We start from the raw sequence: 15,518 nt of genomic DNA, 5'->3' as shown, positions 1-15,518 counted from the left end.
CCTCTGTAGCTGGATAGCTTCCTCAGCCTTGGATGTCTTCATATGAATACTCTCAAGCAATTCCTCACGGGCACGGATGCTCCTCAGCCTAGCCACTTCCTCCTGTAGCTCTCCCACCTGCTTCCTGAGAGAGTCAATCAGCAGACACCTCTCCCACGGGATGGTCCCCCCAGCCTGGCTTTCTGAGATGGGAAGTGCAGGCCACAGTCTCTGCAAATCCACACCAGGATCTGGGTAAGGCATCCATGGTTCGGTTCTCTGTCTGGATACAGGTGCAGGCGAAGGAGATAGGAGCAGTGTTGCACTGGCAATGCAGCCCTTCCTAACCACAGCAGTTTTATTATGACTTTCTCTTACAAACTCCCCTGTTCGCAAAAATATAGAACTGTTAATATATAGTCCATGGGGAATACATATTAGACAATATGCCAGTTCTACTTAGTCTTATGCACTTTACTGCATGTTTAAAATTTACAGAGCCCTTTTTTCTTTTGTCTGAGTCATGCAAGGAAGCCTGTTTCTGACAAATAGGACCTGAACAGGTCACAAAGGGCCATCTCTTACAAGGTTCTGAGTGCCTCGGGAGAGGTCCTTAGTGCCTTCAACTACACTGGCTTCCAGTGGAATCGAAGATCTTACATCTTACAGGATTACACCTTATCTGAGAAACTTTCTTTTGGTCTACTCAGTCTGAGCAGGTCTCCCACTTCTGAGCTGGATGAAATCTAATGTGCTATCATGCTAACTTCAGGTAATCTTCACCTATGAATGTATAGAAATCATGGTAAAAATAACACAGTTGACTTGAGATTATAGACATTCTTAACTGGGAAAATACATTAACTTATGGACGTGTCTTTAATAAAACGGAATTCAGAACATTCAGAAATTGTTGTTTGTGAAATATAAAATAGAAATTACTGTTATTGCTGTAATGTTGATGCTGCATTTGTTGTGAAGCTTCTGAACTCTAGCAATGTAATTTTGTGCTTAATTTCTTGAGCTAAAGAGATAGTTGTACAAATGAACAGTTTGTATTACATTTAAAGAAGTATTATTGCACTGCATTGATGCTGTTTGTGCATTTTGTAGAGCAATTTTAGCAAGTTAAAAGTAAAATGTTTTCCTGCATAAATTAGATTAATCTTGCAAAACTTCAGTCCAGTACCAACTACACAAATTACACATTTTCAGATGTTTTAAAAGGTATATTACCATAATGTTAAATCTTTATGTTATGATTCTTCTGTTGCTGCATAAGCTCTGGTGAAGTTTTTCTTTGCAAAGCCCTCTTAATTTCACATGCAAAATTCTTCAGAAGATCTAATATAACACCATAATCCAGTAGTTGCAGCAGCAAAGAGCTGTTCCTCCTGTTGGAAGATCTGAGTTTTGTCTATGAATCTGGGATCCTTCCTTCAATCCTTACTCATGTGAGTAAATATTTGAGTCCATTGATTTCAAGTGGAGTTACTTCAAGTTACAACAAAATTATCTCAGTAGTACTTGATGGTCAACAGTATCAAAGATAGCTAAGAATGTTAGCATTGACATTTGTCCATTGCTCACAAAATACACTTAGTATTTTAAATAAAGTCCACTCCCAGGCTTCTGTTTGTGAGAGTGAGTGAAGCCAAACAAGAATGATGTTGTCTTGCTCTCTACAGCACCCATTGAAGTTTTGTTAAAAATGAATAATGTTTTATAAAACTTTATTATATATATTTAATAAATATATCAGTTAGAGCTGGCTGAAAAAAAATGTAAGGGTGTATTTGCAAATAATGTAAAAATAGTTTATTATTTCAGCAAATTTAAAACATTTTTCAAAATGTTTCATTTCAAAATGTATTTTTCTTTTTGTTTTGGTGGTAGTAGGGAGAGAACACTTCCTTTCACTTCATCTTTTTCCTGGGAGAGGGGAGAATGTTCAAACTTGGTAAAATGAAAAAGACAGAAAGAAAGAACATTTAGATGCAAATAATTTTTCCCATAAAAATATTTATTGTCAACCAGCTCTAACAGCAATGCTTTACAAATGTCAATGGAAGCTGTTTTTAATTGTGATTTAATTGTCCTAGGCAATATTTGAAGTACAAACATTGCAGCACTGTGCATTGCATGAAAACCAAAAAAATAAGTGCCTAGAAATTGACCAGAGACTAAAGTGAAACTAACTAGAGCCCCAATTCAGCATGTTCTTAATTAGGGACAACCTGAATGCTTAAAATTAAGTGTATGTTTGAGTGCTTTGCTGGATCAGGGCCTAGGTGCCAGAAGTTGGTGAGATTTGTCAGTGCTCAGCTCTTAGGATCTTAGCTATTTAGAAGGCTCCTATCACCTTGGTATCTATTTTTATCATGCAAGATCAATGAAATGCAGAAAAGTAACCAAACATTATAGATAATGGACAGTAATTGAAAAAAAACCCATCTATTAAGATAATTTTAGGTGTTTAGTACCACATAGTAACAGGCTAATGCATCTGGGTTTGGTTTTGTTTGTTTGTTTTTTCTAACCTGACAGTTTCATTTTTTTAGGTTATTTTTTCTATTTTAATTTTATGGTTGATATTGCTATAAGCTCTCTGTGTTATGTGGGTCTCTTGACTAACCAAAACTCTTTCTGGCCTAAATGGGAAGGTTCAGCTGGGTACAAGTGTTGATATTGCCGTGATTAGCATGTGAAAGGGGTCATACACAGTGCAAATGTGTAGCTGCACCTGGGAGTCTTTATCCTGCTAACATTTGGAAAGATATTTGTACTAATATTTGTGATGGAAAAATAATAGAAAATATTGACATGGGGTACAAATATTTGGCTAAAATAAAACGAATGCATTTTTAAAACTCAGAGTGCCAAAAATGTAAAGTGCATTTCCAAACTGCCAACTGCCCCAGGCTTGTGTTTAACCCAATCTGAGTCTTTTAAAAATAGCTTGAGAAAAAAAGGCAAAACACTCCCTTATCTCTTGAGAGAAAAGTTTTGAGAACTACACGAGGGTGCAAAAAAGCAAAAATCAACCAACTTCCTCTCCACAACAACCTGCATTTATCATGCCCTGGTCAGGTAAAAGTATCCGCACAGGTTCAGCTGACTTCACTGGGACTTCACAGTGCTATACAAGTTAAACTATGCAAACTTTTTGTAGGATTTAAACCTAAATACTCAAATCTGCAAACTGTCATATGCTTAATTTTAAGCATATGGTTAATCTCATTAGCTTCAAGTTAAGCACATGGCTAAGCATTTGCAGCAACCATGCTTTTGTTTGCAGTAATTGATGTACAGAGCAATCATTTGCATGCACAAATGCATAATTGCATGTATAAGGGGGTAATTAGTGTGGAATTACCAAATCTCTGTGAATAGCTCTTTTGCAGGCATAAACAGGTTTTCTGGCATACATTATGGATGCATATAAAATGTATGGGCTTATCTGTGAAGCCAGACATATGAAAATATGGACATAAAGATTGTATATGGGTTTTGGGTGGGAAGCAGGTAAGGGAAAGGATGAGACCTGTGATGGAAGGAATAAAGGAAGCTATGGAGGAATCCTGTGGTGGAGAGATACGGTGATTGAGTCTTGTTTTCAAGAGACAGCCTTTTCCTCCCTTCCCTCAACCAAAATAACTAACTAAAAGACTGCAGACTGTGACGGTAGAATGCAGTACATTCTAGGAACGTCAGTGGTTCAAGATGTTGTTACCTGGACTGGGGAGTACTGGGAATGGGGTTTAGTTTGCCTCACATACATTATACAGCACTGAAGAGGTTAAGCAAAAGTTGCCCCTTCCTTAGAATGTACTAATTAAAAATGTAAAACCAGAGAAATACAGCTGGATAAATAAAAGCAGCCCAGATGGTATAGCAACCAACTTCTGGCAGGTCTTGCGGCAGACAGTATTCCTGCATATTTTATATCTTAGCCCAGTATGTCACCAGACCAGCTACATCAATGAATGCTCAAGAAGAGTTACAAAATGAAGGGCAGTTGAATGCTGTGAATATTCCCAGGGCATCTCAGTTCCAGAAACACTTTTACTAAATTGCAGGGTGTTTATCCACTATGTAAATTCAGAGTATTTAATAGCCCAGGGTATTTCATACTTAACTCTGGTGGAGTGGTTCCTGACTAAGCTGTACTGTAATTTTTGCAGCAACACTAGTTCAAGTGCTACAATATTTAGGTCAAAATTCACCCCTCGGCTTTGCACACACAGGTTGACCCTATTGATCTCCCCTATGTATCCACAAGCCTGAGCCAGAGCCCCGAATCAATGGATTCCGAGGATATGTCTACCCTGCAATTAGACACCCGTGGCTGACCCATGCCAGCTGACTTGGCCTCACACGGTTTGGATTAAGGGAGTGTTTAACTGTGGTGTACATGTTCCAGCTCAGGCTACATCTTGAGACCCTTCCACCTGACAGGGTCCTGGAACCCAGGCTCCAGCACACACCCGATTGTGTACACCGTAGTTAAACAGGCTCTTAGCCTGACCCCCATGAGCTTGAGTCAGCTGCCCCAGGCCAGTATAGACATACCCTGAGTGAATTTAATAGACTTTGGATGAGGTGTTGCATGTGCAGAAATTCTGAAGTCTGGATCCAACAAGGTATCAAGGTTAAAGTATCGGATTGGGAATGATCAATCCACTCTGCCATTAATTCACTGTGTGACCTTGGTTAAGTAACTTGTCATGTCTAAGCCTCAGTTTCTCCAGCTACAAAAGTGGATAATGATTACAGCTGTGAAAATGATTGAGTTTTCATTTTGAATCGGCCCAAAATGGAAATCTTTTGGTTCTTGGTGAAACAAAAATTTAAAAAATATTTCTTTCAGATTGAAGGAAATGTTTCGTTTGACTCGAAACCAAACACTTCATTTCAATTCTGGGCATATTGAACTGTTTTTTTTTTTTAATTAAAAGCAAAGGAAATTTGGACAAGCCATTCATAAAACTGGATGTGTTGGCAGCTGCTGCTGCCATTTACTCAATAGCTTAGTGGTTAGAGCACTCATCCAGGATGTGGGGCACCTGGCTTCAAATCTGCACTCTACCTGCTGTAGAGAAAGGATTTGAACATGGGTCTCTCTCTCTGACGATGATTGTGCTAACCCCTGGGCTAGAGAGGAGTTATACTGAGGTGGGTCTCAATGTCTCCTTTTGAAGCTGTTTGATTTAGTATCAATCTTAATTGGCATAGGTTCTGGAACCCAGATGCCCCCTGCCTGTGTGTGAGTGCCCTAACTGCTAGGTGTAGAATCAGTCTTACACTCTTGCTCAATGAATATCTAAGTAGCTATACAAATCAGAAGGATCTTCAACAGGAGAGACTGAGAGAGACCCAGCGGAGAATACCATCTGGGTGGCTAGGGCAGCTACTTACAGGATGGGAGATTCAAGTTCAAATTCCCACTCAATATCAGGCAGAGCGGATATTTGAACCTGGGTATCCCACATCCTGGGTGAATGCTCTAACCACTGGGCAAAAGGGGGAACACCATCCCTACTTTCTCCAGCTCTAATAATAATACCTAGTTAGCGTAGTGATGTGAGGTTTAATAATGTGTTTAAAATACGTTGCCATTCTCAGATGAAAGGTTCTATAGAAGTATAAAATACTGTTATTTCCCTGCCATTTGTTCACTGACTGACATACAACTTACAATTTCCCAGGGGCAGCATTTCTTACGGTCACCAGCTTTGTTTCTGATTCTTTATCTGGCCTTTTATGAAGGATAAACTTATTGCTGGATATATCTGTCTAATAGCATCCACATTGTGAGTGTTCATATTGGATCGAGTTCTCTTCTCCCACTGGTGTAAAACTACAGTAAGTCCATTGGTTTAAAAGAAGTACCTTTAATGCCTCCTGCAGCCTCATGGAGCAGGTGCTACACCTAGATAGGTTCCCTGAGGAACACATCTTCATGCCTTGCCCCTGCACAGTGATGTGACTAAACACACTGGGCCAGATTTTTGGCTCCAACTTTACCTGCTTTTTACTGCATCATCTGAAGATTCTCCTGGCAGAGGAATAGGTATGTTGGGGATGTGCGGGAACAGAATAGAGCACACAGTGCTGCACCTTATGTCCTGGCACACTGGTTCCTGCAGCAAGCGTACTTAAAGCAGCCCTTAGACTTCTGTAACTGTTGCCAGGAATTGTCTTGGCACCCTGGGCAGCTCAGGATCAGGGGAGTGGAATGGTGGCTTAGAGCAGTGGCTCTCAGCCTTTCCAGACTACTGTACCCCTTCTAGGAGTCTGATTTGTCTTGCGTACCCCAAAGTTTCACTTCACTTTAAAAGTACTTGCTTACAAAATCAGGCATAAAAATACAATAGTGTCACACCACACTATTACTGAAAAATTGCTTACTTTCTCATTTCTACCATATAATTATAAAATAAATCAATGAGAATATAAATATTGTAATTACATTTCAGTGTATAATATATAGAGCAGTATAAACAAGTCATTGTCTGTATGAAATTTTAGTTTGTACTGATTTTGCTAGTGCTTTTTATGTAGCCTGTGGTAAAACTAGGCAAATATCTAGATGAGCTGATTTATCCTGTGGAAGACCTCTGTATAACCCCAGGGGTATGTGTACCCCTGGTTGAGAACCACTGGCTTAGAGCACCTTACAACTAGCATCACTGAGAATCTGACCCACTGTTTTGTAGCCATAGAACCGCATCTTAATTGGATTAATTGGTCTTTGGTAGTTGTGTATGAGGAGGAGAGGTAACACCTGTTGGAAGGGAATGGAGTGGAAATGTAATGGATTCTCATAATCTGATGAGTAGGCAACATCTTCGAATTGGGAATGTAGGCTAAATGAAGGTGTTATGCTGTGGGGACAAATATCAATGATAGGCAAAGCTTAAAATCTTTAGAATACAGGTGATAGAAAATAGACCAGGAGCCAATATTTTAAAAAACAGAATTACTAAAAAGATATGAATAGCTTGTGGATTCATTATTTGTAAAAGACATAGATTAAAAATATGCATAAACAAGTGTAAAATTAACAACTAGAGAGAAGGCAAGGGTTAAACAAGGGTGAAAAATAAAACGCCTGATATTAGTTAAAATTAAAAAATAAAGGCAGACAATAAATAAGGATTGAAACCAATTTTTTTAAAAGTGGCATTTAACAGAATACATAAAGAGATAATCATGACTAGTTAGGAGAGAGGCTGGGGATTACTTATATATAAATTATATACATTATTATTACTAGTAAATATTGATTTCATTGCACACAAACAAATTGGCAAAAAATATTTCCATCGATGATAATCAAAATTTCTAATAGACAAAGTAAGATAAATGATGCTCAAGAATTTATTACAGTTTGATTTAAAGAAATTTCCTTTGTATACTTTGACATGTAATGCTGGCAATTTGTGTTTTAAAAGTTCTAAAGCTTTAACTTTTGAGTCTGTGTCTGCTGACATTAAATGATTATTGTCTCATCCCTCCCATAATTTTCTGCAACTGTCAAAATTTAAATTGGCGAAAATAAAAAAAAGCTCAAAATCCATCATTTTGCACAGCTGTGAAAATTTAAATAGATAAAAAGCTAAAAATATGCTTTCAAATAAACATTGATATTATCCATTGACATTATTAAAAATGAATTCTGCCAAGCCTACTTGTATATTATAAAAAAGAAGGGATCATCTTCGTCATTTGACACGTTATATCCCTTTTCCTCTACTTTCATGGGTGTTGTACTATTTTGGGCCCTGATGCTGCCAGTTTTTACGCATGTACTTTACTTTAGGGACATGTAGTCTAATTCCTCTCAGTAGATGTGTCTTCACTGCAGAGTTAGCATTGGTGTTGCCCCTGATCTCCCTTCTGTCTACACAAAAAACCCTCTAGCCTGAACCTGAGGTGCTTTGAACCCAGGCATGGTTCAATGCAGGGCTGGCTCTACACTTTTTGCCGCCCCAAGCCGCGTGCCGAATTCAATGCCTGAAGAAGGGGGCTGCCACAGAATTGCCACAGCGGGCAGCCAAAGAAGGGGGCTGCTGCCGAATTGGTGCCATGGGACTGTGAAGATACAAACTGCCACCGAATTGCCGCCGTGGCGAAAAAACCCATGCCGCCCTAACAACTCATGGACTGCCGCCCCTTTAAGATTGCCGCCGCAGGCACCTGCTTGGAATGCTGGTGCCTGGAGCCGGCCCTGGTTCAATGTATAGGCCTGAGCCTGGATTTTATGTCCTCCTGGGCTGGCGACCCACCTACTTTGTTGTGGGAATGCAGTCTCATCAAGCCTGGGTGCTGTTAGTTCTCCAGTTCTAGCCCACAATTCCACCTGGGATGTACTTTCTTGTCTAACTCCTTCTTTCTGCATTGGAAATCATCTGGCTCAGCCATTTAATCCCACAGTTGCCTGCTCCATTTCTGACGCATTCCACAGCATTTGAACAGAAATGCTGGCCAAGAAACCCTCCTCCCATCATGCTGGCAGCTGGGCAGAAGCTGGCAGCAGCCTTCTGGTAAAGCTGTGATGTGATATTAGTAAGACCCATAATTTGTGGAAATGTATCTCGAATGACACCTTTATGTTTAGTGGACAGGAAAGAAATGGCAAGGCAGAGAAGTCAGTCAGGTGTGCTGTGAATTTGCAGACTTAATTCCTTAATAACATTCTTATTAAAAGTTCTTGCAGCCAAACACTCTTTGCTTTCACCTCCAGAATGTCTGCATTAGTAATGAATAAGTCCACTTGGGAGTTATTTACATAAAAGTATTGTTTTCCTGTCACTGCCACAGACAGCAGCTCCACACTAGGCAAGAGAGACAGAGAGAGAACCCTGAGAATGAATTCACGAGCAGCCCAGTTTAATGAATGACTATGAACCATCCTGACAGAAATCCATCCCGCCCATTGTGGATGCAGTTACATGGATCTGGAACGGCTAAGGCATTGCAATGGGGATGCTCCACCTGTGGTACGTTAGCCCAGGCTAACTCTGCACTGCAGACCTGTCCATTGGAACTGTTCACACGCCTACAGCTAAATATGTGTGTTTTTCTAAGCTCTTTGAATCAGAGACTGTATATCCGACATGTCTGTACAGCACCTCACACATTTTGGGCACTACTGTTGTATACATAATATAGCACCCAATCATGTTTGTGGCACATGCCACAGATGCTAGAAACCAATTTTAGAAATGTTTACAGACTTTTAAAAGGTTGTCTTAATTCTTCTCTCCCATCAGTTTTATACTGGTATAACTCCACTGATCACAGTGAAGTTACTTCTATCTTAGAGCCTGAACCCTTTACAGGGATCCCCACAACTGGATTTCTATTCCTATGTCGATCCCTTTGCAGGATTGGATCCTTACATCTGTGTAAGTGAAAATAATATGACTGTATTATGTAATATGATTGGGATTTCTTTTGTATTCTTTGTTTGCTCCTTTCCTGCCCACACATGGGTCTCAAGTCTATCATGGAAATCAGTGAGTCCCATATTAACTGTAAGTCTAGGACCATATCCATATCCTTGTGCCCTCTTTAGTTTGTATTGAAGACAGAAGGCAATATATGGCCCTTAATCAGGGGACATAATGGAGGCTTATGCATTGTAAGTATAGAGAAGCTTTGGTGAAATCCTATAAGAAAAATGATTCTCTGGGTTTATTGTAGCCATGAACTTCATTACTGTTCTAGCAGAACTAGCAGCATACATTTTGCCATAGTAACTCTGAGATAGTCTTATTCCAGAAATGGTCTCCTGAGTGATTTGGAATAGACTTTGACTTTATGGCCAAATTTTCATGCAACGCTAGGCTGCTTTTTGCTGTAATAAATGTACTGCTCTGGCAGATGTTTTATTTTCAAGAATTTTTTTCAAAATCAACACTACTGAGTGATACTGTGAAGCTTTGATGGTGTAATCCTGACTGAAAAAGTCTTCTGGCGCATTTGATAAAGACTTGTGATATACATGCTGCTGTGTTATAAGAGATATACCACTGCACAACCTGCTGCTTGAGTTGAGTGCCCCTTCTTCCCCCAGTTTTGGACATCCTCCTCCAAGCTTCCCATATGGTTTCCCATATGGAAACGCTGAGTTTTATGGACTGACTCACACTTTCTGAGGAGCAAAAGCAGCAGACTCCATACACTTCTGAACTCAAGCAGGAACAGAGACAATCCTTCTGTATTTCAATAAAAAGAAAAAAAGTTGTCAAGAACATGAGACTTTTCTTTCTTCAGCAGTTTTCTTCCCACACACCCCTTTCTTTTTTGGTTGTCTGTCCCTGGATCTTTTCCTACTCCAGGTGATGTTTCCTTCTAAGTGGAGAATTTAAATATTGAAGTGTCAAGATGCACAGCATACACACACACAAGTAATAATTTGCCTAGTGTGCAAACATCTGTTACTGGCTGCGTAGTTAATGGCTTGAGTGAAACAATCTATTCTGCACTGGATACTTTGGATAGTAGTGAATACTTTCCACCAAAATGTAATATTTGCTTTTCATTGAGCAGCTATGGATGACAGTTTCAGATAGTGGCTGAGTAGATGATATATGCTGTATTATCTGTTTTAACATTAAATGTTGTATATTGGTTCCTAATGACACTGATGAAAAAGATTTCTGATTGGCTTGGGAAATGAGGGAGATCAACAGACTCAATACCACCACTTGGTTGGTCAGGAGTAGAGTGTCATGAATTGTTCATCATGAATATTATTCACTGCAAATTTTACTCTTGTGTTTTTTCCAGTTAACAAATTGTCCACAGATTCAGATTTCTACAAATGTATTTATTATTCATTGGTATTTTCCAAGTGGTTTGTGTGGACCTTTCTTTAACTTCTCACTTTGACTCCTTGCTATTTTTTTATTCATGGTATGTACGTGGTTGGCTCAGTCAGTCGCTCAGGAGAGTGTCTTTTTCACACCCCTGAGTGATGTAAGTTAGATCAACTTAAGCAGTAGTATAGACCTGCCCTTAGTGAAAGCATACATTCAAGCCAACAAGTGATATGAGCAAAGAACAGGGAATTGGATTCTAATCATGGCACCGTCTCATAAAGTGACCTCAGGTAAGTCACTTACCCTCTCTGTCTTAGTTACCCCATCTGTAATAAGGAGCTAAAAATACTTTATTTACCTCACAAGCGTGTTGTAAAAATTAAATTTTTAATATGTGTAAGAGCTTTGAAAATGAAGAGCCTGCATTTTTAGGAAATTTGCTCTTTTGTTTGCAACTTATTGCCGCTGTAAATACTTGAGCGCCCAAACTACACTTGCAAAATTAGAAGAGCTACGTTTAAAAGGTTAGGCCTAAAATTGTTACATGTAAGTGTTAGCTTTGACTAAAAAAGCTCTGAAGAAATAGTTACAAACTGTAATATTAATGCTTAGCATTTATGTATTGCTTTACATGTTCAAAACACTGTATAGACTTTAGCTGTTCTTCACAATACTCCCGTGAAGTAGGTAAGTAAACATTATTGCTACAGCTGGGTGGGAAATGATGACATATGTTGTGGTTTGAAGATGTGTGTTGTTTCTTTAATACTGTAGCAGAAAGGGTTTGGGGAAGGTTATAGGCAGAAACTCTATAGTGAAACAGGGAAAGTATGTAGTCTCAGCAATAATAGTTCCCTTCTGTGGGATACTGCCTTCTGATCTCTCCAATTGTTCTTCTACTTCTTATCCACGTTAGAGGTATCTAAGGCAATGTCTACACTAAGTTAAGTCGACTTAAATTACATCGATGATCACCTACCTCTGTAATTAAATAGCTTTTGCATATCCACACAATGCTTCTTATGACAGCGGAGTATGTCCACAGTTTGTGCTCTTGCATTGATAGAGAGAGCAGTGCACCATGGGTAGCTACCCCACTGTGCAACTTGCCACCGTCTGCCCATCTGGGAATGGATCACAGTGCCTCATAGGGGCAGTCCCAGCATCCCATGATGCAGTTTTCTTCGTCCCAACATTCCGTGGGCTTCTTATTACGTTTCATGCCACTTTTCAGCAGCCCCTGTAAATTGCACCCCCCATCTCTGTCTGAAAGCATGGATCCTGCACTTCTCTCCAGTCTCATCATGTGCATTATGACCACAATGTGGCTGATTCTGCAGTATTTCATGAGCTGCAGATCTGATAATGACTCCATGGTGTTTGCCCTGCTGTGTTTGCATGGAAAGAAACAATTCAAGATTGCTGTTGGCTTTCATGGAGCAGCCGCACACAGTGGACTGTCGCTACTAGGCTCAGGAAACAAGCACTGAGTGATGGGATTCCATCATGATGCTGGTTTGGGATGATGAGCAGTGGCTGCAGAACTTTTGGATGCACAAAGCCACCTTCCTGGAACTGTGAGCGGAGCTCGTCCCTGCCCTGTGGTGCAAGGACACCAAAATGAGAGCTGCCCTCATGGTGCAGAAGTGAGTGGCAATTGCTGTGTGAAAGCATGCAACTCCAGACTGCTAATGATCAGTCGCTAATAAGTTTGGAGTTGGGAACTTCCACCGTGGGGGTTGCAGTGATGCAGGTGTGCAGGGCCATTAATCGCCTCCTGCTCTGAAGGACTGTGACTCTGGGAAATGTGGGAGAAATAGTGGATGGCTTTGCAGCAATAGGATTCCCTAACTGTGGCGGGGTGATAGATGACATGTATATCCCCATTTGGTCCCCAGGTCATCTTGTGATGGAGTACATCAACAGAAAGGGCTGCTTCTCTATGGTATTGCAAGTGCTGGTGGATCACCGGGGTCATTTCACCAACATCAACATGTGATGTTGAGGATCCTTGGATAATCCTTGGAGACCAGCCTACCCCTTACTCCCATGGCTTATGAAGCTTTACACCAGAAACCTTGACTGCCACAAGAAGCGCTTCAACAACAGGCTTAGCAGGTGCAGAATGACTGTTGAATGTGCCTTTGGCAGATTAAAGGGTCGCTGGCACTGCCTTTTTGGAAGGTTAAACCTCAGTGAGGAAACTGTTCCCATGGTCATAGCAGCCTGCTGTGCTTTGCCTAACATTTGTGAAGCTAAGGGGAAAAATTTCCACAGGGGTGGAACATAGAGGTGGATTTCCTGGCGGCCGCTTTTGAGCAGCCAGATACCAGGCTGTTAGAGGGGCACAATGCGGGGCTATTCGAATCAGGGAGACTTTGAAGGAGCATTTTGACAATGAGGCCCAGTAATAAGTCTTTCTGTAATGCACTGGCCCAGGCATTGTTTTCTAGCAGTGTTGAATGACCTTGTAATAATTGCTGTGTGAGCATAACTGTAGTCTGCCAATGTACAGATTTCCTGTATGTGCCATCTTTGCAGAAAACAAGGATATGTAGGATTAAAAGGCCTTCCCTCTGCATCCATCTCACAAGTCCTTTTATACTAGATCGTGTGATTTGCAGAAAGCTTCACTAAGGGAATCTTAGAAATGAGTGCCAATGTTTCCTCACTCTAATCCTCCCATTCCAGGTTATCTAGGCTTTACCTCATTGTGCCTATAGGACTGACTGTCTCAAATGCACAGAATCTGTATTCCCTGGAAACTCTTCATGTAGGCAAAGTAGGGCAGAATTTTAAATGACTGAATTTCCTTCCTTTCATAGGCTTGTCAGCCTTGTAATGTTTTATTTTTCTTTTTTGTCCTTGAAAATTGCTTTAAATCTGTTTATTACAAGATTGTAATAACTGTGAATTAAGTTAAGTAGTTTGAGAAGTCACAACAAGTTTACTCCACTGTACAATTATACAGCCCACAATTCAGGAAAAAAAAATTTAGTATTTCAAATCTTCCAGAATGTTCTGCAGAAAATATATTCACCGTGTCTAATAAAGCTCTTTCTCTGCACCATCATTATGTTTCTTCAAAGCATTTCCAATAAGAACACTCCGAATTATGTCCCCTTAGCTAGTTCATCTGTTCAGTCAATAAGCAACATTTTATTGCTTTTATGAATTAAACCCACTTTACATCCAATCATTTTGCAAACATCTGTAGCTGAATCAGTCTAGGGAGCTTTTGAAAAATCAATCAGTAGGGAACAGCTTTCACTTCATGTGTTTTTTATTTTAATAAAGTATTTACACACGTTTGCGCCAAATGAAATGGAAAAAAGCACTAACCCTCGGTGCCATATTCTAGCGGTGCAGTGTAACACCGCTTGCAGCTGGTAAAAAGGATGATTGGGCGTTTGAAAAGAACAGCTATCACCATTGGAATAATAGACCATCAATAGTCTGCTTACTGGCCACAAGCTACTAAACCAGAGTTTATAGTGACCAACAATGGACCCCATTGGTGGTGAAGGTGGATGAGCTATGACTGTCAATGCATGGATATACAAGGTGGAAAAGGAGTTAGATCTTTGAAACACATTCAGGAACCAATGGAATATGGTGGAAGAGTTCTTGGGAATGGAGATTCCCCGCTGCAGCCCAAAAAGCCCTCTACATCTCCCCAGTCCCAAGGAGGCAGAGAGAAATGATGGGACAGACTGCAATAAAGCATCAGGGCTAAAGCCCTTGTTATTACTGACTCCAGAAGGAGGGGTGTGTTTTGCATGCATGTGACGGGCATGACCCAAGCCCTGCTCAGGGAAGGCCACAACTCTTTTGAAGTCCAACTCAGACCTCAGAGGTGTGTTCTGTGTCACCACATGGAACATGTTGACACCAAATGTTACTGGGTACAAGACAGTCCTTGTCAGAGAACTCACTGGCTACAAGATTGTAATTGCCAGCATCACAGGGGCCTGCCTGACACAAAGTGATGAAATCACTATTAAAGGAGCAACTCTCCTCCATTCCGGGGTCTAGACCAGTGGTTCTCAAAGCCGGTCTGCCGCTTGTTCAGGGAAAGCCCCTGGCAGGCCGGACCGGTTTGTTTACCTGCCGCGTCTGCAGGTTCAGCTGATCACTATTCCCACTGGCCGCGGTTCACTGCTTCAGGCCAATGGGGGCTGTGGGAAGCAGTGCAGGCCAAGGGACGTGCTGACCACCCTTCCCGTAGCCCTCATTGGCCTGGAGCGGCAAACCACAGCCAGTGGGAGCTGTGATCGGCCAAACCTGCAGACGTGGCAGGTAAACAAACTGGTCCAGTCCACCAGGGGCTTTCCCTGAACTAGCGGTGGACCAGCTTTGAGAACCACTGGTCTAGACTGTACTCAGGTGTAGCACTTATTAGACAACCTGTAGCACAGACCTTAACTACACGAAACCCCATGTCCTCACACTTACTTTATGTTCAGGTTCAACACCACCGTGCCTACTTATCTGTCTTTGTGGCCTATATGCCAAAAGAAGACATGTCACCTGTGGAAAAGGACACATTTCTTCCATCAGCTAGCAGCAAAAAATCTGGTCATCTCAGCTGCATGACACATTGCCAGCACATGGGGATTTCAATGCTGTGACTGGCTGTGATTGAATTGAGTGTGAAACCATGATAGATCCCTTGTGCTTCAGGTTCCCCAAATGGCAACACTGCTT

The 15,518-nt window shown here is 40.9% G+C and overlaps 1 long non-coding RNA gene across 2 annotated transcripts in view; it reads left to right on the top strand.

The window, feature by feature from the left end:
• Positions 1–15,518, top strand: part of LOC311517462 — a 70,132-nt gene that overhangs the window by 35,163 nt on the left and 19,451 nt on the right. The gene's annotated exons all lie outside the window — the stretch shown is intronic.

This window comes from Lepidochelys olivacea (assembly GCF_965140295.1).
Source record: "Lepidochelys olivacea isolate rLepOli2 genome assembly, chromosome: 3".
NCBI lineage: Eukaryota > Metazoa > Chordata > Testudines > Cheloniidae > Lepidochelys > Lepidochelys olivacea.
The sequence above is the reverse complement of the archived record's forward strand: the minus strand, read 5'-3'. Positions and strand labels throughout refer to the sequence as shown.